Here is a 17,257-nt window from a genome sequence, read left to right as displayed (position 1 = left end):
ACACAGCCCCTACTGTGTCCGTCTTAGAACTCATTCCACCAGAGGTTTCAGATCTACAAAGCTATTTCAAATATTTCCTGTGGTGTGTTGACAAATAAACAATAAATGCGAACCTACTGCACTCAAAGTCAGACACCCTGGAGGTTCTGACCATGAACGTTCTTCAGACGCCCAATACTGATGGCTCGCTCTCTAACACGTCCCACAAAGAGCATCACCTGTCCATAGCACTCATTTGTTAAAGAAGGTGACCTCTGAGATAGGGACTTTGGCCCTTTACATTAGCTATCAAGGATTCAGAGGTTACTAGCCATCAGACATACCAAACAGCCACTGATAGTGCCTTGCTCACTACTCATCTCATTGCCAGGGACGCCATTTGTCCACATAAAACATGGAAATTATAAAATGGATATAAAATTAATTACCATTGCACAACATGAGCAGAATACACCTCTCTCTATTGCAGACTAATGACCAGATAAGGTAACAGGAGGACAAATGAAGAGTATTTTTTAATTCATTTTAAACCCAATGAAGATCCCAAACCCACACCAACTACCTCTTGAATTGGTAGGAAGATGTTGTTACAGCTACATTTGAGATTATAACATACTTCAACAGTAAAACTCAATAAAATTTCAGTTTATCTAATCCTAAAATACTCTCCAAGGGAGATGCCAAGTCTTTTTTAGTTCATGCTTCTTTGGCAGCGAAACTAAGAATTTAATTCTATTTCATCAAAGCAAGACCTATCCCTACCATATGAAGCTGTATGGTTTCATTACATCACAGATCCTAATCCTTGTAGCTCACAAAAAGCTCCATCATCCCTTTATTTAGTTACACATTACTTTTACACCAAAAATCTCTCATAAGTTGGATGAAGACCATCTCATGGAACTGTTTTGCTATATTCTATGCCATCTTTTCAAGCAGCAATGGTTTCCTTTTCATCTTATTGAGAACTTTGAGTGAAGCAAGATGTTTGAATTACTTTCCCTAGCCCTGGTTCAGTGCTTTTGCTAGAAGAGCAGCCAACCGGTTTGCTGTAGAAAGAAGGGGACAGCCAGATCAACTACAATCTATACATCCCTGGACTTTAGGGTACACCTTTTCAGAGGAAGACAATGCTTAATGTAAAGAGGCATCGTATCCACCACAGCATATGTGGAAGGAGGGCAGGCAGATTTGTTAAAAAACAAAGGGCAGCTCATTTGACCAAACAGGCTGCTGTTATCCAGGCTTTCATGCCTGCGAACATTAAAACTCTTCAAGATCCTTCACATAAAATTGTAGCTGAGCTGATGACATACCTAATAAATATAAAGAATTATAAAAAAAAGTAAAACATTGGTCTGTTTTATCACTGTGATGCTGGAAGATGTTTTCCTTGTTTGTTGCTGTAAGAATAATTAACTAGTTTAATTAACTTTTCATTCTAGGTAAAGAAACACTATTGAAAAATGTAAGAGTACTGTAAGCCTTCGTGCCTGAAAGCCCCCTCCAAACCTAAATTTTGTAAGAGTGCTAAGGAAACTAATCACTGGAAGGCAGCTGTAATGCTCTGCCAACAGCGCAGTCTTGCCCTTCAGAAAGTAAATCTCCCTTCTGTGCTGGAGGATGGCACAGAGTATCTGTTAGAGCAAGTCCAGAGGAGACCATGAAGATGATCTGAGGGCTGGAGCACCTCTCGCATGAGGACAGGCTGAGAGAGTTGGGGTTGTTCAGCCTGGAGAAGAGAAGGCTGTGGGGAGACCTTAGAGGTCCCCCCACAGCATTGAAAGGGGCTCTGGGAAAGCTGGGGAGGGGCTCTGGATCAGGGAGTGCAGGGACAGGATAAGAGGGTTTGGTTTGCAGCTGAAAGAAGGGAGACTGAGATGAGATCTTAGTCCTGTGAGGGTGGGGAGGCCCTGGCCCAGACTGCCCAGAGCAGTGGTGGCTGCCCCATCCCTGGAGGGGTTCAAGGCCAGGTTGGATGGGGCTTGGAGCCCCTGATCCAGTGGGAGGGGTCCCTGCCCATCTCAGAGGGGTTGGAAATGGATGGACTTTGGCGTCACTTCCAACCCAAACCATTCCTGTAGCCGTATGATCTGTGACAGCAGCCACTAACAGGCAGAACAATTGCCCTTTCAGGAGGTTAGCTGCTGGTTACAATAGAATTAACCTCCTCTGAGACCTTCTCTGTGCCCGTATCAGGAACTAACAAAGTAAAACCCCATGTCACTTGTTAAATATTAGAGAGTTTTAATTTTCTATGTCCTACATAAGCTTATATTTTGAGATTTTAAAAAGTAATGGAGAGGCTCGTGTGGAAAATTAACACTGAGATAGGATCAGAAGCAAATTCAGAACAGCCAAAAAGCTGAAGGTAGATATTATGTTGAATGGGCAAGATTCTGAGCTGAGTTTATATGACTCATTTCCTTTTCCAGCTGACCCCATTTCTCCCAGGCTGTCTTTCCAGATTTACCTCTGGAAGGGGCATGTTGAAGACAACACAAACAAAAGCAGAAAGAAAGGGGAAAAGTGACCAATACCAATATTTGGACAAAATTTTCTGACAGTGGACTGAGACAGAAAGGAGGACAAACACCAACAGAAATGTGGGATATCGGGGCATGAAGGAAGCGTATGAGGAAGCGGGAAGGATTGGCTATAGCTGAGTGGGACTTGAAAGCAGCAGCCACAACGGGCTAGATCCTCAGCCTATTTAAATTGGCATTGCTTCTTTGACTCAACAGAGCAGCACAATATACACCAGCTGACGATCTGGCCTGATAGCTGCAGGTTTGAGGATAGACCATATTCACCACAAGGCTGTAAACCTTCTCCACCCTAGGAAAACAAGAAGCGTAATCTGGTTCCTGAGCTTACCGTAGCCAAGTGGAAAGGTGCCAAACACCTGAATATCCCATATGTGAGGCTCTTTATTTGGGGGAGGAAAAGAAAAAAAAAAAAAAAAGACAATAAAAACAATTTTGCTGCCAAAGAAGTGTCCCTGATGCCTTCCTATAGAGAAATAATGACATCCAGTGGTGAGTAACATTATTCACAGGGGCTTTACATTAACCTTGTCTCAAGAAACCACAGCTCTTACCTGTTCCAGGGAAGAGATGAGTCACTGTACTCCTTACCCACGTGCTGCGCTGTTTCAGGCCTTGGAGGCTTTAAAATTGTCTTTGCTGCTTTCTTTTCTGATAAGCCAAGTACCTCTGCATTTTCCATCAGCTGCAGATCTGAAGGCTTGCTCGAAGTCCTCAAAGCCTAATGGAGGCTTAATAGTTTGTAAGATAAACATCTCCAGGTGTCAGCAATGTTATCTTGATGCACAACTGAAGGCAGCCAGGGTTTGCAGAGCCGGCAGAGCAGGTTACAGCCTAGCGCTCTCCTCCCCGGCCAGTGGTGACTGCTTCACTCTGCTTCACCTGGGTCACAGACTGACAAGCAGCTCCAGGCTGGAAGATGGGTGGAAAAGGTGATTAAGAATACAGCCTCTCATAAAACCCTGCTTCTTACTCTTAGGATAATCTGATACTCACACAAAACTCTCCTTTTCCCCTCTCCACCCCACCGCCCAATACAATTCTGGACTCTGACTGATAGTGCCAGGCTGGAGGCTTTACAAAACTACTTACTTGTTCACTCTGTTTTGTTTTGTCTGTCAGCAGAGACACATGAACTTTGGTTTGTTACTTTTATCCCATGTCAGCTTGTCTCACACTGCTACCTCAGGGACTAATCCCTCAGTCCCATTCTATCCAGTTTGGTTTGTATTTTCGACTCCTTTTTGGATTGGTACTATACACTGTCATCTATGGTTTATATTTCTAAAAATCACATTTCATTGATCCCTTCCTCTGATTTAAGTGCATCATGAGCTTTCTGAAGAGAACAGAAGGAGAACTTAGATAAATTGAAAGCAAGGTACTTTATCCAGAAATGCTCTTGGAGCAAACCATCGCTCCACCACTACTCTGAGCCACTCTCAGTTTATCTAGAATCTCAAGTTTATCTAGAATCCAGTCTCTCCAAGCTTTATTTCTTTTCTACTATTTAGGCATCTCACAGGCTAATATACCTACCACCACAAGGTACACCCGAAGAGGAGGTGGTGCTGGTAAAGCTGTTGTATCACTGGGAGATACAGTGGAAGACAATCAGGATTTTTTGTGTATAAACGCTTGGGATGAAAACACCTATCTAGTAGACATTTCAAAAGAAGCTGAGACTGGATTCTTAACAGGATTTTGTCATGTAGGCACTTTCCAAAATTCCATCAGACACTCAGGGTCATGGTTAAATGCCTGAACAGCCCAAACCTGCCCCAACGGTTTCTGTCAAAGCTAAACCAAAACCTGTGGTAGACCCGATACTGAGGAAAAGCACAAAGGGCACCACCAGGACTGAAGCCCTGTTGAGTGAACTGCTTCAAAAGTGCACAATTAGGACTAATTCTCCACTCTACTTATAACCTTCACAGGAAAGACATACCAAGGAGGCAAGGAGGCATTTAGTGGAGAGAAAAACTTGCTCAAGGGCACACTGCAAAGTCTCAAAATCAGGGCCATTTCTGCTACATCGTGCTGTTTGTACCAATTGCTTGTCTAGAGCTTTGGGGGATCCAGACATCTTAACAATCTAATTAAATGGTCCACACTAAAATATTTTCCATTATATTTGTGCTAACTGACCCCTTGCTCTCATATTAGGGCGCAAAGTTAATTTGAGGGGTGGATTAGTTTTCATGGTATCTTTCTTAAACACCTCACTCACACACTCTCCAACCTTTCCTTCTTCCAAGCTAAACAATTCTCACTTTTGCACTCTAGCCTCAGATGGAAACCCCACCCAGCCTCCTAACCATCTCATGACATGCTTTTGATGGACTTCCAAACCAAAGAGGTTTCCAAACTGAACCTCCAAAATGTTTGAGGTTTCCCCCATCCCTGTATAGTAGTTTCCAAGTGCACACTCCCATTGATTCTGGAGGCAGCCTTGAATCAAAACTAACCATAACGCAGTCAGGAACAAGTCTGGCTACTTTTTAATGAGGATATATGCTCTTGGGAAGTATCATGCAGTGATGGGTGAACCTCAAACACATTGGAGGCTCTGCTCATAAACCTCTTTGATCTAGAAGTCTCACCCAATGGCAAAAAATTGGTGATCATGCATGCACAGAAGAATGCCAACCATGACATGAGAGGGATTATCAGGGTGAGCAGGCAGTACAGTCCCCACTACAAACCCAAACTGCAGCAGGCCTAAGTTTCAGCAAGAAAAAACCATTTCTTTACCAATAATAAAATAAAACATAACCCAGAATCATGCTATTCAAGTTAACAATCACCCCTCCCCGCCCCATCAACTCCCACTGCAGCCATATCTCGTAGAGCCAGTTCTAACGTTGCTCTCAAATCTGCAGCTGCAGAGCGCCTTGCCAAGCCCAGTTCAGATGCTGGTGGAGCGTTAACTGCTAGTTGTTCCACAGTGACAGAAAACTCAAGCTCTGCTGTGATGCACCGCCCTTTTTTTTATTAATCTAAACTAAACTGTTGAACTCTGGAAGAACAAATTTGACTTTTGGTGGATGCCACGGTTCTTCCACTGGGACAAGTCCATCTGTAACCCAAAGTCATTCCAGTTGCAGCTTCAAGGCTGGCTTTTTATTTCACGGTGCAGAGCTTTGTGCTTTCTACATGAAAGACTTGCTGTGTTAGGTGGGTGGTAACTGATGCTGCAGAAACAAAGAACTCTGAAATCAAGGTAGAGGGAGAAAACACAGCAAGGCACCAGGTGCTCTCTAAGCGCGTCTGCCCATCTGCCTGCCTCTTTTCGAAGTCCTGCAGGTGAGGACAGAGGTGACTTTCATTCTCATAGAGAACTTTTTCATTGTGGTGATGAGTTATGGAACAGAGAGCCTTTTTTCTGCTACTAATAATATTAAATTTCAGAACTTACTCTTCTCTAAGTCATTTATTTGTTTGTTATGGTAGACAAGTCCCCAGGACACCAGGCTCCACTACTTTGTTTCCCCCATGCTCCAGGATGAGGATAATTCTTTACATCCTTGCCCCCAAACAGATACAAGTGATAGACCCTAACGGGGGGTCTAATAAACCTGAGAGGTTCAGTGCATCATTGAAGCACTATTAAAAGGCTGTTACGTACAAAAGAACCTACCTCTGGTTTTTTACAAAGTCCAAGCAAACAAGGAGCTGCTGTTTCATAGTCACAGACTCTGCACTCTGTGATGCTACAGCAACTGTATTAGCAGAGAGTTGTGACAGGTTGAAACAGGGTTATGTACCTGCAGCCTCTAGAAATGAGGGGAGAGAGTCAGTCCTAAACCTGTTAGAATGATTCTGAGCAAGTGTGAGCAACTGCTCCAACTGTGATGTCCAGTTGGGTAGTATCTTATTTCTAATTTTAACATTCAAGAGGAACTTTTTGTTTGAGCTGGCTTGGTCAGAGACCCATTGGCAGTTGCCTATGGCTCAATTGCTAATATGTCAGGAATTCAGGCTGGCATCACCAGCGAGGATGTGTTGTTTCTCAGTGAACTCTCACTTCCCGTCTGCTTCGCCGTCGGCCCACGCGAAAGCCACCGAACAGGAGACTTGCAGGTCATGTGGCTCGGTTCCCATTCACTGTAGGCTCTTGCAAGCTTTCAGTTGTATATCTGCACGGCTCCTACTCAAGTGAAATAGACGTCACAACCAACCAGAAAACCTCTCAAGTATTAGCTTTTTTATGTTTTATCTGATACTCTGTGTAATATGCAAAGCTGCAGAAATAGGCTGGAGAAAATAAGACGTGAACCAAAGTGAACCTTTCACTGTAAGGTCTGAAGAGATTCCATTGTGTTTATTATCAATATTATGTAGCCTTTTCATCTCTGATATCTAGCCAGAGTGGGTGCAATACCAAAACAGAAGAAACACTACACTCACATTCTTAACTATACATTAGTTTTACCTTGGTTAACTAAATATGATAACCTTAACTCAGTAGCAGCAGCAGCCCTGAGAGTATAGCTCTGAGTTGCCTAATACTGGAAGGACTGACAGGGAGAGGAGGTTATACCCTCCGTTTCAAAGGCTTAAGCAAATAGGAAACTTTCCAGGGGCAACCACCCCTTACCTGTGTGCTTGGGACACAGAAAGCCAACTGTATCCTGGGCTGCATCCAGCACAATGGGACCAGCAGGGTGAGGGAAGGGGATTCTGCCCCTCTGCTCTACTCTTTGAGAACCCACCTGGAGCCCTGTGTCCATTTCTCAGCACAAGAAGGACACGAATCTGTTGGAGCGAGTCCAGAGGAGGCCACGGAGATGATAGATGATCTGAGGGCTGGAGCACCTCCCCTATGAGGACAGGCTGAGAGGGTAGGGGTTGCTCAGCCTGGAGAAGCGAAGGCTGTGGGGAGACCTTAGAGCAGCTTCCACTGCTGAAAGGGCCTCCGGGGAAGCTGTGGAGGGACTCTTAATCAGGCAGTGCAGGGAGGCAGAACAGTTTTCGGCTGAAAGAGGGAGATTGAGATGAGATCTTAGGAAGAAATATTTTTCTGTGAGGGTGGGGAGGTCCTGGCCCAGGTTGCCCAGAGCAGTGGTGGCTGCGCCATCCCTGGAGGTGTTCAAAGCCAGGTTGGATGGGGCACTTCTGTGAGAGAACTCAGATAAATGTGGCTAAACCTGACCAACATTCTGATACACTGAAGTTTGAACAAGGTCATCCCAAAGCACATTAGTGAGATGAGACTGAATCAGCCCTAAATTAGAGATGCAAAAGACAGACTTCATCTTTCCTTTCTTAGCCCTTCTTCCCGTTCCTGCCCAAAGTTACTCAAATTGTTTATTCTAATATTTCCTAGTACTTTCATGTATTTATTTTAAATAAAATGAAAGAATGGGGTAACCTTTATGAGTCTTAGGAGATTCCACAGTCCTCCCTTGCTAGTCAACATAAAATTTTCTTCCCTTTCACCCTTGAGATCCCATCTCGTGCATTTCATTGTGTGGTTCCTCTTCCCACTAAGGGCTTTCATATATTTGAACTCATTCTCCTCCCTTGTGCCATCACTTAGTTAAACTCTCAATACTTCCGTTCTTTTTAATTATTTCCCCTAAAGTTTTTGTCTTACTCACCTGATTATTTTCATTTCTACACACTCTCTCATATCTTCCACCCAACTGGGACACACACAACTGAACACGATATCCCAAATCCCAAGATGCCAGTGACACCTAAGAAAAAGCGTACTTAATATCTGATTTGCTGTCTCCCTAACTTACAGGTCATGTCCAATAATGCTGCTTCCCAAATCTCTTTCTCTCTGATTAAGTACTCACAGTTTCCTTTAGACATATTAGCTACATTTTTCTACACTGAATCATGTTTGTTTTCTTCTTATTATAGTACTAATCTCTCGAGCCTTCTTTTGTACAAGTGGATGGAAAGAGTTTTTTCCCTTTATTATTGCACAAGAGGGTTTTATGTCTTTGGATGTGTCATAATAAAATGGTTTTGGTAGCAGCAAACCTAATTCCTGTTGTTATTAAACCATAACACACTTCAGGATGACTTAGTCATTGTGGAATAATGCTGTCTTGAGTGCACCACATATACCTTGCAGGAAGTGCTGATGTAAGAGGGAGTGGGTTGGAGAGAGACAAAAAGGAAGGATTTACAGGCTGACTAAGAAATTAAATTCAGCTACTCTTAATTAATTAGGTTAAAAATACCAGTAATCAATAACAGCTAAAATTTTCTGTTACTCAACAAATTTTGCAGTGACCCCCCCTTCATATATTTAAAGGAAAGGAAAAATCATGGTAGGAAAATCTTGATCCTTAAATGTATATATACTTTTGATAAAAAAAATAATCCAAATCCAAAATTTAATCCCATTTTTGTCTTAGCAGAGAGGCAGTATGTGTCCTACAGCAATTATTGGGGTTTTCAGCTGAAAGACAGGAGATTGGCATGAGATCGTAGGAAGAAATGTATTCCTGTGAGGGTGGGGAGGCCCTGGCCCAGGCTGCCCAGAGCAGTGGTGGCTGCCCCATCCCTGGAGGGGTTCCAAGGCCAGGTTGGATGGGGCTTGGAGCCCCTGATCCAGTGGGAGGTGTCCCTGTCCATGGCAGGGGGTGCAACTGGACGGGCTTTGAGGTCCCTTCCAACCCAAACCATTCCATGATTCTATACTGTGCTGGGCAAAGAGTAACGTGGGAGCTGGTTGAAAAGGAGGGGAGCTGGAACACCAAGTGAGGGGGAGCTCAGTGGCACGCTGACACCAGCACTGCCTGCTACCACTGCCATAGAATCATAGAATCATAGAATCATAGAATCATAGAATCACAGAACCATAGAATAGTTTGAGTTGGAAGGAACTTTAAAGCCCATCCAGTTCCACACCCCTGCCATGTGCAGGGACACCTCCCACTGGCTCAGGCTGCCCAAGGCCCATCCAACCTGGCCTTGAACACCTCCAGGGATGGGGCAGCCACAACTTCCCTGGGCAATCTGGGCCAGTGCCTCACCATTCGCATGGTGAAGAAATTCAGCCTGGCAACATGTAGGCTAGTCCCCACCACCCAGACATCTGAGAGGTGTGGAAGTTACAGAGCAAGGGAGAGAAGCAGGTAGAATTAAGAGTGGAAGGAATTAATTGGTCCCAGAAAAGTGAAGTGGATCAGCAGCAAACATTTAAGTCAATAAATAGAAGGAAAAGGAAGAAACAGAAGAGCAAGACGAAAATCCTCTCTTAACAGTTTATAGTAACAAGCCCTAAGAGAACTCTCCGAGTTTGCGTCCCTTGGAAACGAAGCCATCAATAATGCAATCCTGGAAAAGCATCCCTACTCCAAGCCTTGAACAGTATGGATCCAGGAAATATTAAATCCATCTGCTGTGGAGAAAATGTTTTATTAACAACAAAAAACCCCACTTGATTTATTCTCTAGACACTGGGCCCAGACTCAATCACTAAGCTGTGCTATCTAATGTGGTTAGACAACTTCTAGGGAACTAACCTCTTGTTGCCATTACTCACAGTATTTGCTTTTCCCCTATTGCCTTGCTCATCTGATTCCTCCCTTCTTATTATGACTCTGGTTGAGTTGATAGGTCATAATTTATATTGCAGGCTGAGGCTTTCATGCTTTTGTCGGTAACTTAAGCCAAGGAAGTGAGTTATTCTTGCCTTTGCCTTGTTTCTCCATCTCATTCCTTCTCCATCTGGGAGTTTACCCAGACCTAGAACATACAAACTCCATAGTGCTACCCATCAGGAGAAAGGTCGATTAGCTTTACCCCCAGTTTTAGTAACAGTGTGTCTGTGAGTGTCTTTGGATGAGTTTTTTGCTAGATACCAGGGATTTAATAGAAGCCTACAGTGATACAGCACCATTAGTTCCAAAATGCTTTCCAAAACATAGATTTATTCACCTAAGTTATCTTAGCTAACATTAAAACAGAGGCATCATCAGAGAAGAGCACACACACTTTCCCTCAAAGCTGACGTGTGTTCCTTTTTTCCCAGGTATTGTGTCCAGCTCAGCTCCAGACACTTCAAAAACCATCTCACCTACCTTTGATGTTAGTTGAGGTCAGTTAACTAACTCCTCACATGTGGGTGAAAGCCAGAACAGGGTTTACACACATTTTATAGTGTAGCCCATTCATGTTATGCAGTGGATATAGACTAAAGCTACGCGAGTCCAGACAGTGAGCCTAATTGCTTTCTCTCGATGATCACATGCACCAGTAACAGTACAGAATGCTTTTTCTCCATCTTTCTTAGCAGCAGGACCTACCTGGATACAAGGATGAGGCTCTGCTCCAGGCTGCAGCTGCGCTGGTCTTCCTCACAGTATAAAATGCTCCTCTGTAAAATACCAGTAACTTCAGCTAATTCTGCTGTGATAGCAAAATCAAGAATGAGTTGAGATGGGATCCTACGCTGGCAATAATGTCTGCTCTCCTAATATGCGCTCTCGTGTCCATGCCAAAATGCTCGTTACCAAATTGCACGAAGATGACCAGATCACTTACTGGTAGGCAAAAGGAAAAGGATTAACATAGGGCAAAAATACCACTCCCATCTCATCTCATCTAATCTCATCTCAAAAAAACCTTGCATTCTAATCTTCAAGAATGAGCTTCCCTGGATAGAGAAGGAAGGCTCTACCTCAGCTGAGCATTTTCTTATTAGAATTTAGGACCATCCGTGCTTCTTCCATCATCAGGAGTCCAGCATGTTCATTACCCGTGGCAGTCTAACTCAGATCTGGCTGGTTCTTGCCTAGGTGACATCAAAAGAAAAACATAAGGGTTCAATTGGGTAACAGTAAGGTATAATCAGGTGGCCACTTGAGATATATTAAGTTCCTTTCCAGGAAGCGTTAAAAAGTTGAGCTCACCTGCCAATTTTTCAATAACAAAGCCATAAAACAAACAAAACCGCCAAAACATCCTCCTCCTCCAGAAGAGAGAAAGACATGTCTGAACTTGAACTCGCCCCAGCAAGAGGGACCAAGGCAGAGCTGACCTGTTAAAATGCTCTTTACCTGCTTCGAAAATGTTCTCATGGTCTTTTTGAATTGGAGCAGCTATTCCTTATGTGCTGTTTGACAGCTGTCACGGCCGTGCCAAGGGTGGTTCCTTCTCGGTGGCGAGTGAAGTGATTATTGTATCTGCAGTCAGCTAGACACTGCCGTGTGGAAACCTGGGAGATGAAAGGCACCATATAAACATACAATATTATTACAGCCATTACTATTATTTCACTGGCCTTTTGCCTCACTTTCTGGTTGAGCAAGACAATCCGAGTACTCCTGAACGTCCCCAACCCTGCACTTAGTCAAGCCTCGTCTTTAGCACTGTAGACCTTCAGATATAATTTTTTCCCATCATCTCAGTTCACTGAGCCACAGACCACGTTTCTTTACTTGGTATTAACTTCAAAGTATTTTTCCTTTTAAAATACAAGTCAATGTTATTTGTTAAATGACTGTTTTGAACTCTGATCCAATATTTTTAGTTAGAGAAAAAAAAAAGGAAAAAAAGTTTTGTCTTGTTTTCTAACTGGAAGGAATCCAAACTATCCACGGCTTTTATAACCCAACTTCCTTGTGAGTCAGGACATTTATTGCCAGAAAAATATTATTTTAACTTTATTAGTGCAATATAGCAGTGACATCTAGTGGCTTTCATCAGCGTCATGATGAACGAGGGAGAAGCGCGACTGGCAGGCCTTGAAGGAACAGATCCAGTTCAGGGTTATGATGCTATTGTCGAGAGTTGTCAATGAGCTCTTCTATGAAGCTTATCAAAATTATAAAATTCTGATATTATAACGAAACTAAACTCTAAGATAAGAAATGCTAACAGTGTAACACCCAAGAGGGATTTTATTAGGAAGTATTTTGCTGTGAGAATGGTGAGGCCCTGACCCAGGTTGCCCAGGGAAGCTGTGGCTGCCCCATCCCTGGAGGGGTTCAAGGCCAGGTTGGATGGGCCTTGGGCAGCCTGATCCAGTGGGAGGTGTCCCTGCCCATGGCAGGGGTGGGACTGGGTGGGCTTTGAGGTCCCTTCCAACCCAAATGACTCTATGATTCTATGATTTCTTCAGCTCACATTTATACCAATTAAGGTAAAATTGGTGATGCACTTTATCCCGGCCAAAATATCGCATTGTTTACATTAGAGAACTCCTTCACCATGAGCTAAAGAAACAATATTCTCAAATATCTAGATCAATGTTTAGTCCAAGGCAAGCTACACACCAGGTTTCCTAAATGTCATGGGCACAGCCAGCTCCTTTTGAAGGAAGCAGGAGTAGTGCCTCAGTTTTCCTTAAGGCAAGATCATGTCTTGAACATTATCCTTTTTCAAAGCTGAAGCTCCTTCTCAGGCATGCAGCCAGGACATGTTTGCACGAAGACTCAATTTTACACTCAGGAATACCAAAAAAGGTTAAGATTTGGTCCTTTAATAACAGGATTAAGGCAAAGCAATCACCAGACTGGCAGAGGCAGGGAATGCTCACAGAGTTCCTGGAGTAAAACTGATGCCAGAGTTTGGTAGAAAAGTAACAATTCTCCTGCTGGCAGGAAAGTTTATCAGCAGCTTTGTAGCTTAAAATATTTTGTTGTTAACCATGGAATAGCATTAATATCATAACCAACTTGTGGGTTTCCCTTTCTTTTTGTCGGTGAACTTGCCTGCAAAATTTAGTTGGGCACAAAAATTGCCAGATGTTCCCGGAAGACAAAGTCAATTTAATTGTCTTTGGCTATTAAACATTACTGTGATTCAAATTTTACCGTAGATCTTATACTTCTTTCTGTCCCTTTGTCTCAAAGAGTTCTTCATTACTTTGTCAAGTTTTCTACACAGAAGGTCAGTGTAATGAAAGAAAACCTATAGGTGAGAAAATGCTATTAATAATTGTTTTATTTAGCCATGGACTCCCTAGCTACATGCAAAAAAAAAGAGATAAAATACAGAATAGAATCATAGAATCATTGGGTTTGAAAAGACCTCTACGCTCATGCAGTTTAACTGCAAGTGCAACATCACGGTGCCCACTAAACCATGTCTCAAAGTGCCATGTCTACACTCTTTTTGGAGCGGTGTTTTGTACAAACATTATCCAGTGTTGGCTGGCTGCAGCTTAGCTAAACCCTAGGATTGCTCTATAACAGACACAGATCTTATATGAGCTTTGCTGAGAAAGCCTGAGTGATGCAACTGTTGGGTTGTGGCTCTGCAGGTGCGTGCCTGGATGTGTGTGTGTATATATGTGCACGCATGTGTTTTATTATGAAAGGATTTACTTTTCCATGTGCAGCAGTGACAGCACCCCAGAGGAAGTCATGGCTGGGAAGTATCTAATATAATATTTGCATTGCGTCTGCAGCTTGTGTCAGCCTGCCAAACGTTGTTGCTCCGCTCTCCCTCCTCGGGATTATTAGGGGGGTTGTAACATTAAATATAATGACCATCTTTGAAGTTTAGACTTAAAAACTGAGATGTTTTTTCCATGTTGGCAGTTAAGTTGCAGCCTTCTTCCACGGATGGCAGGCCAAGGAAACAAACGGTCAGTTCCACATCTGCCTGAAGCACCTAGAATCATGGAATGGTTTGGGTTGGAAGAGATGTAAAGATCATCCAGTTCCAACCCCTGCCATGGATAAGGACACCTCCCACTGGATCAGGTTGCTCCAAGCCCCATCCAGCCTGGCCTTGAACACCTCCAGGAATGAGGCAGTCACCACAGCTCTGGGCAACCTGGGCCAGGGCCTCTCCAGCCTCCATTTCTTCCCAAGATCTCATCTCAATCTCCCCTCTTTCACCTTAAAACTGTTCCCCCTCATCCTATCCCTGCACTCCCTAATCAAGAGCCCCTCCCCAGCTTTCCTGGAGCCCATTTCAGTACTGGAAGGCTACTGTAGTGTCTCCGCAGAGCCTTCTCTTTTCTAGGTTGAACAACTCTAACTCCCTCAGACTGTCCTCATATGGGAGGTTCTCCAGCCCTCAGATCATCCAGAGTCAATCTACTGCTTCTATGCTGGATGAAGCTCCCACCCCAGCCTTCACTTGCTGCTTGGCCCCAGTTCCATTATGCTGTTACACAGCCAGGATGAAGGATGGAGGACACCCTGGAGATGTCTTCTAGTGCTCCTTGGGCAATTCCCTTGAAGTAATGCAATCCCAGCCGCAGGGATCAATGTCTCCAGGATCTGGGCTGCTGCCGCCCACAAGGCAGCATTCCCCACATGCTGGAAAGTGGTGAGTCAGAGCAGCGGCTGGAGGGAGACTTCAAATACTCCAGCAGGTCTGGCAGAAATATTTATACACCTGCATTTTCAAATATGCTCTACTTTCTCACTTTATAAATACACGGGATCCAGTCGAACACTTGGCCCAGCAGAGCCAAACATGCCCCTTTTTATTTGATGAACCAGCCATTTTTCTGGCCTGTTCATATAAATATATTTGTGCATGTTGACTTTGCAATTCATTGGGAAAAAGAAACAGATGACAGGTCCTATGTGCATTTTTGTTACGTATATAACTACCACATAGCAAATTCCCTTCAATCTATTTACTTGTTTACTTTGCGTGAAAGGAAGCAGCACATAAAACACTCAGAGAAGGCATGGAAGGTGGATTGCTAAAGTTTTTTTAATCAAAGAAATGCAAAATCAGTTCATACGGATGAGATGTTGCGATGGATCTGTTTACAGATCACTATGAGCTGCAGTACCATGTCATATGAGCCCACACATGGGACAACCAAGTAGCCTGGACAGCAAACTCCTCTCAAATATTCATTCCTTTGGTTTTGGCTTCTACACCCATGTTTCCACGCATGAAGCAGCACTGGAATGCAGGATTTAGAGTGGGATTTTAAAAGGATCTGGGATAACCCTTTCTGGCACTAAAATGTCATGACAGTTGGGCAATTTGTAGGTTGCTTTCATTATCAGGCACTGGCAGAGGCTGCCCAGGGAAGCGGTGGAGTCTCCATCCCTGGAGGTATTTTAAGGACGGGTAGATGACTTGCTCAGGGATACGGTTTAGTAGTGGACAGGTACATTTGGACTCTATGATCTCAAAGGTCTTTTCCAACCAAATGATTTTACGATTCTATGATCTCCTGCCACACAGGCAGGAGAATGATTCTGCTACATAGGCAGATACTATTCTACTGGGCAGGGGCTCTTGATCAAGGAGTGCAAGGATAGGATGAGGAGGAGCGGTTTTCAGCTGAAAAAGAGGAGTGAGATGAGATCTTAGGAAGAAATATTTTCCTGTGAGGGTGCGAAGGCCCTGGCCCAGGTTGCCCAGAGCAGTGGTGGCTGCCCCATCCCTGGAGGCCCCATCCCTGGGTTGGCTGCCCCAACCTGATCCAGTGGGAGGAGTTGGAACTCTATGGGCTTCTTGAGGTCCCTTCCAACCTAAATCATTCCATGATTCTATGATTCTATTCTATGAATCAAAAACTTACCCACTTATCTCCAGCATCGCACATAGGTGGACAGCAGGCAATGGCTCGTGCTTCTCCCAGAGTGGAGGCTTGTCAGGAGCTGAAGTGATACTACAATTTCAACCAGCTCATAAAATTATAACAGGATGTCAAGGAATATACTGCCAAGTCTGAAAAAGAAAAATATTTCAATATCCTATTATGGCCTCTCCCCAGTCCTATAACCTGCTGAGAACTAGGCTTTAAAATGCTCTACTAGCCAATCCCTCTGAACTTTGACTTCTATTTGGAAGCATTGTTTTTTATGCGGCTATAAATAAGCTGAATTATGGGCCTTTTCAAGGGGGACGCGCATCTGGACCATTACATGGAAAACCTCAGGTTAATGCTCTGACAGTTTGTCTAGGCAGTAAAAGGTAATTGCATGTAACGCCACAGAAGTTGTGCAATACACCACATAAGGAACTTTGCTGCACACAAATCACTGGAATTAGACAAGGGATAGGATACGCTCCCTGGAGGTGCCAGATTTCATCTTGCCAGCTTTATTCTTCATTCTTACCTTTAGAATACATGTATAATTTAATATTTTGCTCTATTTCTGGTTGGCTTTGGGGCCAAACTGGAGAAACTGAAGCACTATAAAATGATTCATCCTGGTAAACATTCACGTTTCAGCAGCTGCTTAAAATAATCACAATATATTTTCGCAGATCTCTGCCCCTGCCATTTCATCAGGAATATCACGGGGCTCCTTATTCTGGGCAACAAATGGAATTTTAAAAGATCTTATTTTGGTGCGTTTGATTTTATTATGCGATTTCTCAGCCAAGCCAAAAGGGAGAAGACAAGTTAACAAAGAAAGCCCATTTCCCAGAAGAAAGGCTTGTATTCTTAATCATATCAGACGCAACAACGGCAATGGATGTGTGTAAGCCAACAGGATAAAGCACTGGAGAGGTAATAGCCAAAAAGATATCAGTAAGCTATGAAGTTTTATTTCATTTTGAAGAAGAAAAAGTAATATTTTCTGCTGCCTTAAGAATTTTACACAACTTTTCATTTCCCTGTAAGGTTTTGCAAGCAGCTGTATTTGAGAGCTCCCACAGGGCTGTGCTGAGGGACAGGACACCCATGTAACATGAATGCTCTTCACAATTGTGCGAGTGGCTTCACTTGGGAGTGCGGAGGTGAGCCTGCTCTGCCCAAACGCTCCCCATTCCTCCCAAGTGCGATAAGCACACAGGGTCCCCTTCAC

At 43.6% G+C, this 17,257-nt stretch overlaps 1 long non-coding RNA gene across 1 annotated transcript in view; it reads right to left on the bottom strand.

Moving 5' to 3' along the window:
• LOC128853632 (uncharacterized) overlaps nucleotides 1-3,329 on the bottom strand; it is a 238,778-nt gene extending 235,449 nt beyond the window's left edge. Inside the window, exon 1 of the long non-coding RNA XR_008452251.1 lies at nucleotides 3,101-3,329. This is a non-coding gene — a long non-coding RNA (uncharacterized LOC128853632). The remainder of the gene's footprint in view (nucleotides 1-3,100) is intronic.
• Nucleotides 3,330-17,257: the final 13,928 nt, after the last annotated feature.

The sequence above is a fragment of the Cuculus canorus genome, chromosome 14 (genome assembly GCF_017976375.1).
Source record: "Cuculus canorus isolate bCucCan1 chromosome 14, bCucCan1.pri, whole genome shotgun sequence".
NCBI classification, from domain to species: Eukaryota; Metazoa; Chordata; class Aves; order Cuculiformes; family Cuculidae; genus Cuculus; species Cuculus canorus.
Note: the sequence above shows the minus strand (reverse complement) of the source record. Positions and strands in the feature narration are given on the sequence as shown.